The following is a 15706-nucleotide window of genomic DNA, read 5'->3' on the forward strand; positions in this document are numbered from 1 at the left end:
TTTTTAAATTTCTTTTTATTTCAGGTACAATAAGGAACAAACACAGTCCATGCAATAAGCGAATAGAGACACCTAACAGTGTAAATCTAGTACATTACACCATGGGAAAAACTGCAAGTTAATAATGTACCATTAGAAATCTACACTTGAGCAGGCAAAGGGGGATGCAAGATTAGAAAAGGAATTAGAGAAGAAAAAGGGAAGAATACAGAGAAGCAAAGAAAAAAATAGGATGGTTAAAAAAGAACCTGAATTCGATCCCCTTGGTACATACCCCTTCTTAAGGCATAGCCAGATGGATAGGTGGATCTTGCAACACTGGTCTACTTTCATACCATGGTTTAAAAGCAAATGTGGATTTGTATTTTAAGATCTAATGGCAAGGTATCAATGTACGTTTAGTGTACGAGTTATACAAGAGCAGTAGTAGCCTCTAACACATATCTAGAAGGTTTTTATATGTGGCTGATCTCATAAGCAGTGGAACAGATCTCCTGTTGTGCATTTTGGGCAGGCTGAGCAAACATTTAGGGGCAGATTTGTGATTTATCAAGCCAAAAGTTTGCCATTGTAATAAACCCATGGAGATATAAATGTGGTCAAGTATAACTAATTAATGCATAAGCTCCTGTGATGTGCCGAAAGGTGGAAGTCATCTAAGCCAAGGCTGTCCACCTATAGGCCTGTGGGACAGATGTGGCCCTTTAAGGAATTTTTATGGTCCCTACTCTGCTCCATAGACTTCACTGTATGACATCTTCATTTTAATTCATCTGGCCCTCCAAAATGTTGTATGAGATATAACTGGCCCACTATTTGTAATGTGTTGGACAGCACTGATCTAAGCCATTGTCACAGTCTACAAGGGCACAACCCACTTTAAAAACTAACATTTTTGGCCTGAGAATAATAAAAACTTTGTGTATTTATGTAAGAAACAAAGCAATAGTCTCTTATGTTTAATGACCATTTTCTGACTGCGGAAAGTAAGAGACCCACAGGGTTTATGCCGCCTTGGTCCCAGCATTGAAAGATCAGGATTACCCAGGAAGGGGACCCAGGTAGAATATGTGGTTTGAAGACCAATCCTAGTTCTAGATTGTCTCCGCATTTTCCAAGAGAAGAGGGTTATGTAGTACATTAAGGTATGTGTGGTGTCATATGAAGCAGGGCAACTAATCTGATGAGTAGGATAAGTTGCTGATTTAATTTCAGAATGAATGAAATGTAATTTTTTTTTTTTAAGATTTACTATACATCAAAATTGCAAATAAATGAGAATCGAACAATTTGCCAGCTAAAACTGACCAAGATCATGTAAAAGTCTATGGCAGATGTCCCTTCCCTTTTCCAAGGATCCATCTTTTGCTTTGAAACTTTGCGTGTATAGTGATAAACTTCATTTGAATTAAGTGCCCTGTGATGCCCTACTCTCCTCTACATCTATTTATTGGACTACATTTTGTTTTCCTGCATTTGTGTTTTAAATGTTCCTTAGAAACCCCTATTTTGAGGGAAACACCTAGCAGCTGATTCCTTATCTTGTAAAATCAGTGTGCATAGCAAAGCCTTGTCTTAAACACACCTTCTCTTCTAGTTCTTAGTGCTTGCAGGCAAGGCCCTGCTTATCACACATCTATAAAACTTTCACTTCCCTCTCAGAATATAAACAAAGAAAGTGGTCATATTAACTCCTGTGGTTACCATAGAAATGCTCCCATAATTAGGTATTTTAGTTGCATTTTTGGAAAGATGTGGGTACAAGAATAGAGTTCAAATCATGATGTAATCTTTGGAGAGATTTATTCCCCCCACAGTAACACTAGTGTGTCAGTTGGAGGAATTCAATATAATTTATACTTAATGAGCAGCACTTGATTTAAAGGGAAACTCTACTCCAAAAACTGATTTTTGCACAGTAACAAAAAATGTCATTCTAAGTGACTTTCCAATATACATTAATTACACACTTTGACTAGTTATAAAGTTGTTTGTAAATATAATGGAAAGCATTTGTTTATCTCTTTCTGTTCTCTGGTTCTGACAGTTGGAACAGCATAATAGAGGTCAGGTCTTTCCCATCTCTTTTAATCATATGGCTTTTGCTATAAAATGGTGGGTGTTTAACCCACTTCTCTGGCTCTTTATTTTGTTTTCCTGTTCCTAAGGAGTTATATGTGAGTTTGTGGAGCTGATTGTAAAGCCTCTCTGTTTCTCTGGCATGTCTTTAAGGGCTATGGCATACGAGGCAGCGCGATTTCACTGGCGACTAATCTCCCCGTGTGCCAGAGCCCTTAAGGTTACAGTTGCTTGCTTTTTGATACAATGTAGCATTGCTTGGTAGTGACTTAACTAAGCAAAAAAGCAGCAGGAGACACTTTCTTCATAAGTAACGTAAAGGGGCAGTTTGCATTTTGGTCAAGGTTAATGCAATAAACGGGACTTGGAATGAATATACTTTTTACCAATTGTTTTAAGCACAAAAAAATCTATGGTTTTTTTTTTTTTGTAACATAATTTTTTTTAGCAGTTTATAACGGACATTAAAAGTGTCAATAGTAAAAATATAGTAATACAATAGAGTAGTTTAGCCAAGTTGACCGTATCTCAGGGTACACGACATCAACATTCATCATTAATCTGATTGAATAGATGTTCTTGGAATAACAACAAAAAGTGTGTCAAATACCAATATTAAAGGGAAAAAAAATAAGTCCCTTGGGAGGAAAGTGATGTGCCATGGTTATAGGTCAAGTAAAAGGTTAATCTTTAGTAGAGTATATTTATTCTATATCCTAATATTAGCTACGTATTTGTCCCAACTAGACCAGACCATCTCCCATTGTTTGCAGCGGTCGCAAGTGTTGGCCCTCATGTACTCCATCTCCCTCATATCTCTCACCCTTGAAAGTATATCCGCAAGCTTAGGGGGTAGAAGATTCTAACACTTTTTAGTAATTTCAAGTCTAGTAGCTGTTGAAAATAAAGTTTGGGAGTCTCTGATCCGCAGCTGTATTGTCCAGAATTGGCCTACCCACTAGAGCAGTGTAGATATCCAGTTAGATGTCTTTGAACATGTTGTGGGAGAGCAGGCCCTCCACTTCCTTCCATAGCATTAAGATCATGGGACAGTGTCACAGTATATGCTGAAGAGCCCCAGTTTGACCACAGTTTCTCCAGCATAGTGGGGAGCTGCCTGGGAATATACAGCTAAGTTGAACAGGTGTATCATACCAGAAGAACATGGTTTCGTATATATTTTCCTTTTGCCTGACTCATGTCACAGTTCTCCTTGCATTGTCCCAGATATCTACCCATTCATCCAAGGGGAGGGTCGTGGAGGTGATCTTTTCCCACTTTAGCATGTAGGAGAAAATCTATGGTTTTTGTTATTTCTTAAGTTAAAATGGCAAACGGGGAAACTGAAGCTACTCCATGTTTGGTCCTTGTGAGGTAGATAATTAGATTACCAGTATACAAATCCATTCCTTCCCCCTTCCTTGTGACTGGTTTGTTAGCAGGGGTCCATTTTGAAGGGAAATTTGTGTACTGGTAAGAAATAAAGCTTAAGAAATAACAAAAAAAAAGATTTTTATGATTAAAACAGGAAGAAAGTTTGATCAGACCAAATCCTATTCATTGCACTGATGTTGAACAGTGGGGTAGGGTGCCCCCTTTAAGGTTCAAGCTGGCAGGACAAAACAGCAGGGTGTGCTTCTGTTACAGATTTATGATATTAACATTCTTAACTGCGAATATCATAAAAACTAAAAGGAGTAAAAAATGGAACTTGTCAAAAGTTTTAGAAGAATTAAGGATACGTCCCCTTTAAAACATATACATTAGTTATGTGGGTAAAGCCCTGTGATTCTTTTTCTACTATCTCCAGCATTAATCAGGGATATTTTGGATGAATTTTTGTTCTGTTTGGTGCATCCTACCCTTGATTTTAACGCTAGCAAAGAACAAATACATTCCCAAAGATACAATGTTGTAAATCATAAACCTGAATTATTAAGCCCTTAGCAGCTCATTATATTTGTTTTTGTTGTACAGAGAAGTCATCACATGACGAATGAATGTAAAAAGGAAAATGAAACTATTACAGCTATGGGATCTATTATCCAGAATGCTTGGGACCTGGGATGCTCGGGACCTGGATCTTTCCATAATTTGGATCTCCGTACTATAATTCTACTAAAACTCATTTAAACATTAAAGAACACCAATATGATGGTTTTGCACCCAATAAGGATTAATGATATCTTAGTTGGGATCAAACACAAGGTTCTATTTTATTATTACAGGAAAAAAAGGAAATCATATTTAAAAATTCCAGTTATTTGATTATAATGGAGTCTATGGGAGATGGCCCTCCAGTAATTCAAAACTGTCTGGATAATGGGTTTTCGGATAATGGATCCTATACCTGTATATGAATTTTATTTTAACTGAGACTCAAAAACAAGTTTTAAGGAAGAAATGCTGTAATTTCCCAGCAAACTTTGTACCGGTTCAAACCTCCAACAAAAAACACAAGTACATTGAGTTTCAACATATTGTAGTGTGTGGATTAAAATATGAAAGGATTATACAGCAGATGAAATATAACCCAACCGTTTTAAAAGACAATAATGATAAAAAGCAGAACCAGACAGAAACTCTATCCAGCGATCCGCCACTCTTTCTCAGCACCCACTCAGCTGCATATTAGGAACATTCTGCTGCCAGTTTTTTTTTTTTGTTTTGTTTTTTAAATATGTGAAATTTCAGTGTATATTGAGCTTGGGTTCTTTTTCTGAAGATGAATGCATGACAAAAACATGCTGTGTGTTCTGATAAAAGTAATATGAAAAGAATACCACAATAAATACAACAAATTAATGTAAAATTGCTCTTTTAAGTACTTCTGCAATTTATATTTATTTCTTTATATTTTTGTATTCAAAAGCTTGACACAGCTAACAGGAACACTCCCTACGGTTCTGTTCCTGGCAGCAACGGACAGCAGCAAAAGCTTAAAGAGGTTGTTCACCTTTAAGGTAGCATTTAGTATGTTATAGAATGTCCTATGCCAAGCAACTTTGCAATTAGACTTCATTATTTTTTAAAGTTTTTGCATGTTTTGCCTTATGCTTCTGTGTCTTTTCAGCTTTCAAATGTGAGTCACTGACTCCGGTTTATCTATTAATTTTTTAGTTTGATTTTCTAAATCGAAGAAACTCATATGTCGAATGGTCATTTGTTTATTAATAAGGAAAACCCGTTCAAATTAAAAATTCGAATATGTCTCAAATTTTCCAAGTTTACGAGATCTAAAAACTCAGAAAACATTGAAAAAATTTGAGTTTATATGAGAGAATATGGCTTGACTTTGCCTATGATAACTCCCATTGACTTTTATAGAAACTCGCAAGCTTTTAGATGGCGCGTTCTTACATTCGAGTTTTTGGAGTTTTTGCACTTACCAGACATTCTTGTTTTCAAACCATAACTGAAATTCAAATTTTATAAGCGCAAAAAACTCGACCATTGATAAATCCCCCCTTAATGTTACTTTTTCATTTTTATCTTTCTATTCAGTCACTTCTCCTCTTCATATTTCTATTCAAACCTCGCTCTGGTTACTAAGATAAACATAAGATAAATAGATAGCTGCTGAACAAAAAAGCTAAATAACTGAAAAAACGCACACAAAAAAAATGAAAACCATAATGTTATAATAACATTTAATTTACAAGTGAACAACCCTTTTTAAGGGAACCTATCTTGAAAATGAGTATTCAAAATAAGTTTCATCTCAAGGAAATAACAAACTTCCTAAACAATATTCGTTATCGTTTCTGAACTAATTATTCTTCACTATTTCCCTCTTGGCAGTCTGTCACTCTGCAGTATATACAAACTTTGTGAAAGAGTCGATTATTTCAAAAGACAGTTAGCTTTAATACATGCAAAGGGAACACATACCAGCGTGTTTGACTTGTCAATCAAAATTGATAAAGAGTAAAACCGATTCTGAGAGGGCTTTAGTAAAGCGCAACATTATTATTGCAGAAATGGTATATCATTTTTAATTGATTATATTTAGAAAGTTCCTTATGTCTATGTGATAAAGTTTATCTTAAATGTTGAGTTTTAAGATAAGTTCCCCTATTGTTGCTTCTCTTTTTAGCTCTGCTCCTCCTGTTACTTAAACAAAAGAACTGAGCAGAGAAGCTTCAGAAGATGCTTCCTGCCATTCTGCCATTCTGCTCACCCACCGGCACGACAGAACTACATAGGGCACTGTGTTACACATTCATGATATTAACAGTGGTAATCCTGATTCATCACAGTGAAGGAAGGAGAGAAATTTGCAGTCGGGTCTTGAATCTGCCTAAGGTTTAATAGGTTGTGAGCAAATTTGGAGGGGGGGTGGAATTGCCAAGGTTTTTTGTTTTGTTTTTTTTATTGATGAGCGCAGTAATGTTTATAAAGTAAGTTTTATGTGCTTGTAACATAATGAAGTCATAAGGAATTCATTTAAAATGTGAACAGTGTGAGTTACGGGGGGAGCATGCCTGCGCCTGTTCGGCCGCCTTGGAAACCGTAGAGTTCCCGTGCATAGGAGGCATGGAGCCTTTTATGTGGAGGCAGATTAGCTATTTATATAAAATAAACATTATCAACAAAAGGCACAGCAATGTCTGACCGCTTTATGACCTTAGACATTTTTCTCAGCTCCACCCTGCTGCGCTTCCCAGGTGCAACAATTTATCATGTTACTACTTAGTGTGTGGGGTTCCCTCTGGGTGGCACAGCCAATGGGCCCACCCTCTGACCCGCACCTGTGGGGCTAGGGCATACTTGCTTTTTGCCTCTTTAATTTTCTTCTTTGCCCTTTGTGGGGTTTTTTTCTCTTTAAAGTACCAAAAATACATTTATTTATGAAGAACAAGGGCCTTTAGTGAGCCAATTCTGTATAACAGGATCCTTGGACACTGTGCTCTTAATGATCTGTTTAACATTTTATATGTAGGGTACTGAATATTTCTTATACTGCAAGTTTAAAGGTCTAAAACAAAGAAATCTATAGAGCCATTGAGCAAACTAAAAGCCATAAAAAAACTAAAAGGGATTCTATCTCAGGGAAACATGTCTTTTATCAAAATATATTGGTTAGTAGTGCTGCTTCAGCAGAACTCTGCACTGGACTGCACTGGACAAACATTGCTCTTTTTTATTTAATTTTGAAATATGACATGAGGATAGACATATTGTTAGTTTCCCAGGTACCCTCAGCCATGTGACTTGTGTTCTGATAAACTTCAGTCACTTCTGCGATGCAAGTTGAAGTGATGTCACCCTTTCCTTTTCCCCCAGTGTCAGACTGGGGTACCTGGGGCCCAACAGAGAACCTCACCCCCAGGGGGCATCCAAACAGATATACATACCACCACCTTCCCACCCTACCCCTGTACATAGTCAAGCGGGCCTGTCTCAACAAAATATGTGGTGAAGGTGAAAGTGAAGCTTTGGACCATCCAAAATGGATGGTGTCTGGCACGATTCCAAAAACTCTTCGCCCCTTTAGCCATATTTATACAGATTTGCCAGTTAGATCTCCACAGAAAATGGATAATGAACATATTAGTCCTAGACATGCCAGAAAGATGACTGCAGAAGTGGATGAGCACTGCATACACACCTGCATCTTAACCATCACTGCAGAAATGGATTATAAGCACATTAACCTGACACATACCAGTATGATTACTGCAAAAGTGGACAATGAGCATATTAACACCCACATGCCAGCAAGATCACTGCAGAAAAGGGACATCAACATATTATCCCTAGGCATGCTGACAAGATAGCTGCAAAAAACAGACAAACACATAGACAATAACATTTTAACCCCTGACAGACACGCCAGTAAGATTACTTCAGAAAACTGAAATTAAAGCATTAACACCCACACATGAAGAAGCAGGTTGCCACACACTTCTGTTTCCCAGTGCTCTCTTACTTCCTTGCTCTGCCTTGTACGGCTGAAACACCTGCAGAAAAATTAAAGATGGCCGTGCATTCCACGGTGTAACACATGACCATCTTTGTTTCCTTTAATTGAAGAGCAAGAATAGCGGGGCAACAGGCAGTGTAATTTTAAAATAAAAGTACACCATAAAAATCACGACAGTATCCTTTTAAGGGCCATATCCAGCCCGTGGCCCTCCTGTTAAGACAATGCTACTTTATCTTAATTGTGTTAAGGCCCGGTGGCACACATTTGCTTTGCCAAAGTATTTTAAATGGTAATGCCTAGTGACCAGACGTGTGGTGTATTTGGTATTTTTCCCAAAGCATGATTATTGCATATTGTTGTGTAGCAAACACTACAGGAAAAAAAACGTTTTTTATTTTCTGCAGTAGTATTTCTTTGTTGCTGTTTTATCCAATCAAATATCTAAAAAAAAAAAAATCTTGCCACTTTAAACCGAGATTCTATGCAAGTCAATGGTAAGTATAATGTAGGGCCCTATTTATTAGCGTTTATATTATTTTCATCTCCCTAAATTGACCTTTTTACTTGTAAAATTTAATTTTTCGTTATTCATGAAGTGTAAAACCCACAAAAACCTTGTATACAAAACTTCGGCATCTAAAAGCTGGCCAGGTCATGTAGATGTCAGTGGGGGCTGTCCTTTGCAAACTGTAAAATCTAATTAGAGGGTTTAGAGGTTTCGTGTTTTTAATTTATAATCCATATTTTTGATAAATGAGGAGACATTAGTGCTTTTTTAAAAACTACACATATGAATTTTAATAAATAGGCCTCCGCTTTTTAAACAAAATTATCAAATTTTTTTTTTTGTTTGCAATAATTTTTTTTTCTTATATTTTCCCCAAAAAAAGACATTGTTGTGGAAATAATTGTTGATTACATTTAGTTGCAATTATTTGGGGTGTTTTGCCCAGTTGTGCGAAAGGAATGCATCTGCTGACAAGTGTGCCATTAGCCTTTTCAGAGTCATTTAGAAAACAACTGCACAATATAACAACAAAAATTACCTATTTGTATAATAACTTGGGTTATCCAGGAACAGACGAGTGCCCCAGACTGGCATGGCAAATTAGAAATATTGAAAATAACAGTAGGGAAATGAATTTGATGGTTTTATTCAGTTACCTTAATGTACAATAAATGATGATGATTTTGGTCTTCAGTTGTTTAACTTTATCTTCCTGCGCCAGCCTCAGCATGTCAAGGGAAGCTGGAATTTAGCTTAACAAAAGCTGGGGGGCCACAGGCAGTTCATTTCTGACATATATTATATCCTCCATGGTCCTATTCTGTGGATACTGTCACTAGTGCTCTAATGAAAGGGGGGAAATCCGTTTGAAAACATTTTAACCAGATTTTTTTTTATTCTTTCACAGGGGAGTGTTTTACTTTGTACTCACTTGGATACTTCCTTCCAGTCATGTGTCTAATCCAACTCTCTATATAGCTTGGTTCAGGTAGGTGGCTAAAACAATTCCACACTATAGTTATCATCAGAAGTTTATTCCGTTGAGATTTTGTAACTACAATTTTGGCCATGTTGACTTTTAGAGGTCATTGATAAATCTGTATATGACACTAGCCCTTCTCCTCCACAGCAGCCCTTGGATGGCCCCTAGGCCATATTAATAGTAATTCAGCCATGTTTATCACAGAGTGTGTTCTCAGTATTCACAGAGCTAAATGAGTCCACAAAGTGGCACAATTCCTAAATTCATTCATTAGAGTAAGAGCAAAAGTAAATTTCCTTCTTTCTGAGAAGGTGCAATGTTTACCCTCTGTAGGGTTACACTGAAGTCATTTTGCATTATGGAATGTTTTAAAGGAGACACATAAATTAAATTATGAAACATAATGAAATGAATGAATAATCAGCAATCACCAGTTTTTCCTTTGGCTGCATGCCGGGTCACATGAGGACAGAAGGTCTATTAAAGGTATGGTTGCATAATATGGGCTGATGTACAGATTTCACGGTATATTCACGGAATGTCTTGGTGACACATTTGGAGATTAGTTTATTGAAACAAAGCAATAAAAGCATATAAAGGTCAGTAAGAGGTAACTCCTAAAATAGGTGTAAAGCATGCAGATTGCACTATCTGCTAAAGGGTATATAAGGACCTTTTAAAACAAAGTCTTCATGGACACATAGGATTTATATCCACTATGCACTAGGCATGGCCCTGACCACACCCATCCCTACCCTAGGAAAAGGGTAACCCCCTTACCCCCACCCCAGCTGTACAACCAGATTAACTGTGGTTATCAGATGGTGGGCAGGGGGGTTTCAAAAATTAAAACTGTAGATTTGTTTTCCATGTAGAAAAAATATATAGCCCACTAATAGTGCCTTTCTGAGCATGTGCCCTTGGGTTCCTGTAAAGAACATAACCCTGTCTGTGCATGAAAGGCTACTGTAAATAAATAGAAAGGATTTTGGGGCTATTCTCTTGGGAATATGCAAGAAGTTTTTATATCTTGTAACACCCACCAGTACCATACGTTTATAGCCTTTTTGGTTCTAGTTTCATCCCTATGAAGTTAGCACTGCTGGGGCTGGACGGACAGGTGCAAAAAACTTGGGAACGTTTGTACAGCCATGGTGGGCCATCAGAATCGGTAAAATGCCCCTTTTACCTATTTATTGAGGCCGTCCTGGCTCCAGGCAGCTATGTGTTGGGTACAGAAAGTAGTTTAGAAAGTAATGCCTTTTTTCTGTAAAGAAAAAAAAAATTGCCTCATACAAATAAGTTTAGCAACTTCTGACCTTTATTTTTTACCTCAAACGTTTAGAGGTAATAAAAAAAAATCTTGCCAAGTTTAATTGATGAGAATGTAAACCATTTCATAGATTCTTCTGGCACAGGTTGGGCAATATATGCACACGTGCTTTGCTTGTGATGAATGATACCTGTACGCACACAGTCTACTTATTCAAAATTCACATGACAGTAGGTGGTATACACTGGAAATAGAATCTCTACTGGGCTCGCGTCAGACTTGGCATGGCTGTCCTCTAACACTACAATAACAAGCTGTTTGTTCCCTGGGGAAACTGTACTATGAGCTAACATTGTTTTCATAGGCTGTGCCCTTTCAGATTAAGGGGAATTAGTGAAGTTGGCCAAGAGCCACAGATTTCAGGATATTTTGAAAGATCATGGTATCCGGTGCCATCTGAACACCTTCCATTCATCGGCACAAGGGATAGACGTTATATATTTTTCTAAATTAGTCATACATCCAAAAAGAACTTTCACACATTAGTATTATTAATGCATACTTGGGGACAAAAAAGTTCATTGCCTTTAGTTCAGAGATTTTTTTTGTCTAATATAAATCTGCCATATTAACCTTTGGAATCAGTGGCGTAACTAGAAGATACTGCTCTCCACAGTTAAATCTTTTTAGGATTCCCCATCCTCCCAACATTGGCAGAGATGATCTTATCATCCTCATCTGTTTAAATATAGCATGAGCCATGGTTATATCATTGTGCCGCTTGAGGGTTTAGTGGTATTTAGTAGGGATGCACCAGATAAACAAATCTTGGATTTAACCGAATACCAAATTCTCAACAAAGGATTTGGCTGAACTCTAAATTGAAACCCTAAAGCTGGCCATACACGCACTGATATAATGTTACAAAATGTAGTTTTGTCTGATTTTTGGACCGTGTGTGTTCCGAAATATCATCCCCAATGCATTTCGTATCATGGCGGTTGGCCATTTATGTGATCGCACAGGTTCGAAAAATTTCGTCACAATAAAATCTGTGCATGTATTGTGTATTTACGGTCAGAATATCCTCCGAATTATTTTAGGGCTTTAATCCTACAATTTCAATCTAAATGTTAGCATTTAAACATACAATCGACATCTGAATGTTCATCGGAAAAAGACTAAAATCTGAATGTGTATTGGCAACTTAATTTGCATTGTAACATTTGATAAATTTGTATCATCTGTAAAAAAAAAAAAAATATTTAAAAATGTCTGTCATGTCAACCCCAGAATTCCAATACCCAGATTTTAATTTTTGTTCTATTTTTTTTTTTTTAAATGAATTATTCAGTCCTTTAGGATTCAGATTTCATTTAACTAGGGATGCGCCGAACCCACCCTGACGGATTCTGCCGAATCCCGAACCGAATCCTAATATGCATATGCTAATTAGGATCGGGTTAAAAATTGGCGTGCACGCGGTGAATTCCCCCCTCCACATCATTTAACCCTTGTGAATGCTAATTAGCATATGCTAATTAAGATACGTACTTGGTTCGGCCGGGACCTTGGATTCAGGTGAAACGGAATCCGTCAAAAAAAGGCTGGATTTGGCCCGAATCCTGAACCGAGTGCGGGATTTGGTGCATCCCTACATTTAACCAACTGAATCTAAATCCTGTACAACTTGTGGTGATTCGGTTGAATCCTGGATTTTGTGAATTAACCTACTTTTCAGGTCTTTTTTCTTTGAGTGCTTGAAGGGATTCTGCCTTTTTTTTTTTCAAAATGCATCAGTTAATAGTGCTCCTCCTGCAGAATCCTACATTAAATCCTTTTTACAAAGGAGCAAACATATTTTTATATATAAATTTGAAATGGGGCTAGCCAATTCTTTTCACTGGTGCCCACAGTCATGTGACTTATGTTCTGATAAACTTCTCTGCAGATTTAAGTAATTTCACCCCCTCCCTTTCCCCTCCAGTCGCCAATTAGCAGAACAATGTGAAGGTAGCAAGATAAAAGCTTCCTGGCACTTCTGCTCAAGGATTCAGTTGCTTGAACTGATAGTGCCTCAATATTTCTGTGCTGATGCCACTGCTCTGCTTTGAGCTAACTACTTCAGTTAACAATTATTCCAGATCCTAAATGCATTATGCAGGGAGAGGCAAATGTAGTGGCACCCAAAATACATTAAATACAATGAAAGGCAGTAGGATCTTTAGCCCCAAATACATTAACTACAGTGAGAGACAGTATTAACTTTAGTTCCAAATACATTAACTACAGTGAGAGGCAGTAGGAACTTTAGCCTTAAATACAGTGAGAAGCAATGATTTCTGACACCACAGACCCCTTTGCCCTTCCAAAAAACAGGTTACCTAAAGGCTATAGGAGATTTCAACATTTTATTGATCAAAGCAATCTCAAAATTAGGCTGGTGAAACCAGTCACTTTTTGTGACTTCTGTCCTCATAGAGTAGGAGAAACAATCTGAAAATAATCTGAAAGCAGTTTTGTTGTGTAGTGCTGACTCCTACTGAAAGCTCAGAATCAGGCATAATGCTCTAACATAACTGCCTACACACCAATACTACAGCTAAAAAATAGATTGGTTGGTTCAAGAAGTGAATTAATTGCAATGTAAACATTTTCATTTAGAAATTAAAACTACACCATAAAAATCACAACAGAATTAATTTAAGGTTGTATTTTCAACATGCATCTTATTACAGCTACATTAGGGCCACAGTTTGAAACTGCAGCAACAGAAGTAGAACATAACATTACACTTGTCAATTTCTATTCCCAATGCTTTGGAAAAATTTCCAGGCAAAAAGCCTCAGAATATACAGAATTTATTGGGCAAAAGTTGAAAGTGTTTATTGCTTAAAGATTTGTTTTTCCTTAGCTAATTTCTAAAGCACGTGTTATATAGGTCTAGTGCCCTACTAGGTATAAAGCCTATCCTTACATGATCTTTGGCTAAGCAGAGTGTGTGCCAGTTATTCATCAAGCTCGTGAAGCTACACTGATATTTATCATGGTGTTTTTACTGTTAAAACAGAAAAACTCAAATCTGTAGGTATGTTCAACCACATTGGTATACATATCCCATCTCTGCAAACACAAATTAGCTGTGCAGCATTGTTGTAATGTGTGCGAGATAACCTAGTGAGTTCAGCCTAGTGACACTGGTAAATACAAATGGAGCATGTATTCTTAAGATCATATTGTCATCTGTGAGTAATATTAAGCCTGGGACATTATATTCAGTGATTAGGGATTCAAAATAGGGTTGCCACCTCTGTCGGCTTTCCTAGCCGGGCAGGGGGCAGGGGTGACGTCATGGGCAGGGAGGAAGCGGGGCTGTGGCATGGCTGGGAGGAGGTGAGGCAATCATGGAGGCAGGGCTATGATGTAGCGATTGGTGATTGACCTGCATCAATGTTACTGAGTCCTGCTCGGTTTTCCTAGTTTGGGAAACCAGGCAGAAGGTTTTGACCCGGGCAGCCCTTCCAAAAACCGGGCTTTCCGGGTCAAAACCAGGCAGGTGGCAACCCTAATTCAAACAGTTTTCACACTTTGCATTTGACTTCTTTCTAAGCAGGACAAGCTTACCAGATTTAAAAGAACTTTAGTTTTAATTAAAGGATTTTTTTAATAATTCCTTGCACCAAACAAGGGAAAACTCTAGTAAAAAATATATTCACAAAACAAATTGGCAGTCCACTGAGAAGCCTCTGTTTAAACAAAACACATCCTTCCCCCAGCTGTTGGACTTTGAGCTAAGGAACAGCTAAGCATATCATTATACAGAAGGGTTATCTGTGGACTGGTTACACCTGAATTTAAGTATGTGTAGTGGTGGTAAGCTTCTTTTTGGATAACATGGTCCAACACAACATGGTCCAATGGTGGACAACAAATATAATGGTGCACCAAATCCATCATTTTGGGATTTAGGCACATTTTTCCAATAATGATTCAGCTGAATACTGAACAAAAGCCAAATCCTCATTTGCGTATTCAAATTTTAGAAAAAACAATAAATATGATGAAGGCTTATCGTTAAGAGCAGGTGCAGGTTTCCATTTTTCTTGGTTCTGCCAGTGGCTAGGGTGGGCTAGTATTTAGCAGAAACTGCCGTGTACCAATGGATGTTACTGGTCAACAGGGGGAGCTATGATCCCTTTATATTTAAATGGGTGGTTTTATGCTTTTGATTTACTTGAATTTAAAGCACATGTTTTGTGAAAAGCTATAAATAAATTCATAATCACCATGTAATAGAATCCTGTTTGCAGTGCCATATAGTACTTGAGTAGTTGTACCCCAGCACCTTTATTTTAAAATCCAATCCAAAAAAAAAAAAAAGATTAGTAGCCATTTTCTCATTACCTCTCCATGCCTCTGGTCGCCCTCTTGCTCACATTCTTTCACAGGCATAAGATGGCTTGGATGATGGAACCAGTTGGCATTTGTTTTGTAAAGTAGCCAGCCGGTCCCTGAATCAATAATTCTAAGAAATGCTTCATTAGAAAGCTTTCAATTCATAACTGCATTAATTATTATTTGACAATAACTCATCTCTTCTGTATCTTGCCAAATGTCCCTGATCATTGTAAGCAGCTGTCCTGGGATCATTGTAATACACTTGGTAATCCTTCCTCCTACTCAAGCATTCATCAAGGTAGCTAGCTCTACAGACAGATGTGTTGATTCAAGACCGGGCAGTATTAATTGTCCCATTCATTAGCCTATCTATTTTTTTTTCCTTAGGAAGCAAAGCTGTCATTAATTCCATTTTTTTTTTTTTGCTCAGTCTTTCGCCCCCCCTCCGTTCCCCTCCCACAGTTTAATGTCTGAATCCAAATTCATAAAGGAACTGCGATCTGGTCATGTTGAGCTATGGGATTCATAGAGATTTCT

General features: G+C 37.5%; 1 protein-coding gene across 3 annotated transcripts in view; it reads left to right on the forward strand.

Moving 5' to 3' along the window:
* The window catches only part of mipol1 (mirror-image polydactyly 1), a 176432-nt gene that overhangs the window by 1842 nt on the left and 158884 nt on the right, over nt 1–15706 (forward strand). For 2 of the 3 annotated variants that reach the window (XM_031890865.1, XM_002935336.5), the window contains exon 2: nt 9424–9504. The exons of the other annotated variant lie outside the window; for it this stretch is intronic. The gene's annotated coding sequence lies outside the window, so the exon portion shown is untranslated. The remainder of the gene's footprint in view (nt 1–9423; nt 9505–15706) is intronic. 3 annotated transcript variants of the gene reach the window in all.

This window comes from Xenopus tropicalis, chromosome 8 (assembly GCF_000004195.4).
Source record: "Xenopus tropicalis strain Nigerian chromosome 8, UCB_Xtro_10.0, whole genome shotgun sequence".
Classification (NCBI taxonomy): domain Eukaryota; kingdom Metazoa; phylum Chordata; class Amphibia; order Anura; family Pipidae; genus Xenopus; species Xenopus tropicalis.